Raw genomic sequence first — 2,372 nt, forward strand, 5'->3', positions numbered from 1 at the left:
TAGCTTAGGACAGTGTTATCATAAAATAAATAATCTCAAGTGGGGTGGTGGTGAGAAGGGGTCTTTTAGTGTAGGTGGTTGTCTCGTACTGGTGTTCGTTTGAGCAGGTTTGACTTTATTCTTGCACGTGGCCCTGTGTTCTCTCTGGTATACATTAAGAAACAACTGCAGAAATAGTAGTTAGTAAATGACTCAGATACAGATCGAAAAATATTCTTGTGAAATTGAGTTTTTGTGCAAAATGCTGAAATTTGGGCTTAGTGATGAGTTGTTGTTTCAGTTCCCCAATGCAGAATGTGTTATCTGTAGATTTATATTGTTTTTCAGAAATTTTGGACCATAGATCCGCTTTTTGCAGTGGGTATTTGGCGGATGCATTTGTGTGGTTTGCTCCTTCTTTCCTATCAAACATGTATCTTCCTAATCTCTCTTCCGTATTTTTTTAAATACGTTACTCTCTTGTAACACCTCTAATCTCCGCCACTTATATGACCTATTTGCGTTGTAAGTGCCACAAAATATTTACCAAAACTGAAAAAAAGTTTCCTCAATTTCACAAGCTCAAAAACACAACAGCACTTTCCTCTGCAGGAGCTATCAGTTCACTTCCGGTTTATGCCTGCAGTCTAGCCCACTTCTCCGTCCGTCTACAACCAGACATCTCTTTTTGTCGTTTGTTTTGTTTTGCTTTGTTTGTTGTTTTTCCCGTGTTGCTCCGACGCTATCGCTTACAGTGAACAGTGGCGTGGGTGGCATATTTTGTGCGGCTTCTGCGTCAGTAACCACTGTCATGGCGTCCACGCGTCGCGTTGATGCAGAACTGTCGGATGTATCGAACGAAATGTGAGCCACATCGCGCCGCACAAACACAAACAGAGTCGCGTTTAATGTTGAGGCTGCCTATAAAGGGAGATAACTCCCTTGGATATTCTTCGTGGTTACATCCCTTGTACTGCCTGGTTACATCCCTTTGCAGTGCAAGATTACTTCCCTTCCTCTGCACGTCCGCACTACAAAATGGCGTAAGATAACTCATTCATTGAGTTTCTCCCCCGCTGTGACGTCAATTGCCAGCCTCCCCCACAAAGACGCGCGCTGATGTGTTGCATTAAGGCTGATACTGGTAGATCAAGAAAGCTATCTACACTTTGCATATCTGTAGGATCTGTTTCTCAACACAGTAACTGCATTATGCGACAGTCGGCACTGTGTTTTTTATGTCGTCTATAATAACAGCAGGAGCGGGTCAAGGTATTATGCTCTTTATCTCATGAGCCAAAGTACATATAACGCGGTTGTTGTTGTGTTTTTTTGTGTTTTTTTTTGGGGGGGGGGAGTCTATTCGTAGTGTGCACTGAAGCCTTTCACCGACTCGATTCCATCCTATTCGATCCTGCCAATGTGCACCAGGTATTAGATAAGATGGCTTTGCAGGAAAACACCGGAGTAAAAGAATTAATTTGAGTCATCACAAGACGCTATTTCGTTCTGAAAGATTATATAAAAGTTGTGAATGAATCAGGCCTCTGGATTCGTCGTACGAAGTCTAGGGTTTAGTTTAGTTTTAGGAAGAGTTTTACAGCACTTGAAACACAAATAAGTTATTTAAAAAATGAGAATAAGACGTTTTTCTGGAGAATTACGTAATATGATGAAAAGAAGGAAGATAAACAAGGACGATTGATGTTGTGGGTAAAATAAGAGGGAACCACTCAAGAACACCCGCAAATCATCCAGGTCCCGGTGTAAGGCTTCAGGGTGTTCATATGAAAGCCGTCGTAAATATTGTGCTGACGTGCTTCGGCTTTTGGGGCGTGACTTTAAGCAAAAGTCAAGGTCAGGTGAAATCTTTGGGGCCAGTAGAGATAAAGGTCGACCGCGATGTTTTCTGTTTAGACGAAGGTCTGCCACCCCACCGGTCTGACAACTGGTTTTGTTGAAGATCTACCAGTTTATGCATTGTATCCCTATTAGCATTCGTGTCCATTGGGACGAACACGACCCAATTTTTTGTCGGGAACAGAAAAATCGGTACGGTCGTTTCCGCCTTGTATGTCCTCACAGTTCCGAAAAAGTCACGTTTAGTCTGTTGGCCCACATATTCCCCGGATGTGTACGCTAGATCGCTGTCGTGGCGGGCTGTGTTCTCGGTACGGGGGCTATAAATAGTCAAGAGGTCACATGAGCTCAAGGCGGGAAAAAAGAAATGTATGAGTTTTTAATGAAAATTGGTAAAATTGTTAATACGCGTTTAAACCATGTGGTTTGCACGTAGACTGCTAATTTTGAGGTGCGGGTTACGAATATGACTTTTGATTTTTAATTGGAGCTCAAAATTAGATTTTTTCAGATCCGACTGGGCCAATGACTAA

The sequence above is a fragment of the Aplysia californica genome, unplaced genomic scaffold (genome assembly GCF_000002075.1).
Source record: "Aplysia californica isolate F4 #8 unplaced genomic scaffold, AplCal3.0 scaffold00070, whole genome shotgun sequence".
Classification (NCBI taxonomy): Eukaryota; Metazoa; Mollusca; class Gastropoda; order Aplysiida; family Aplysiidae; genus Aplysia; species Aplysia californica.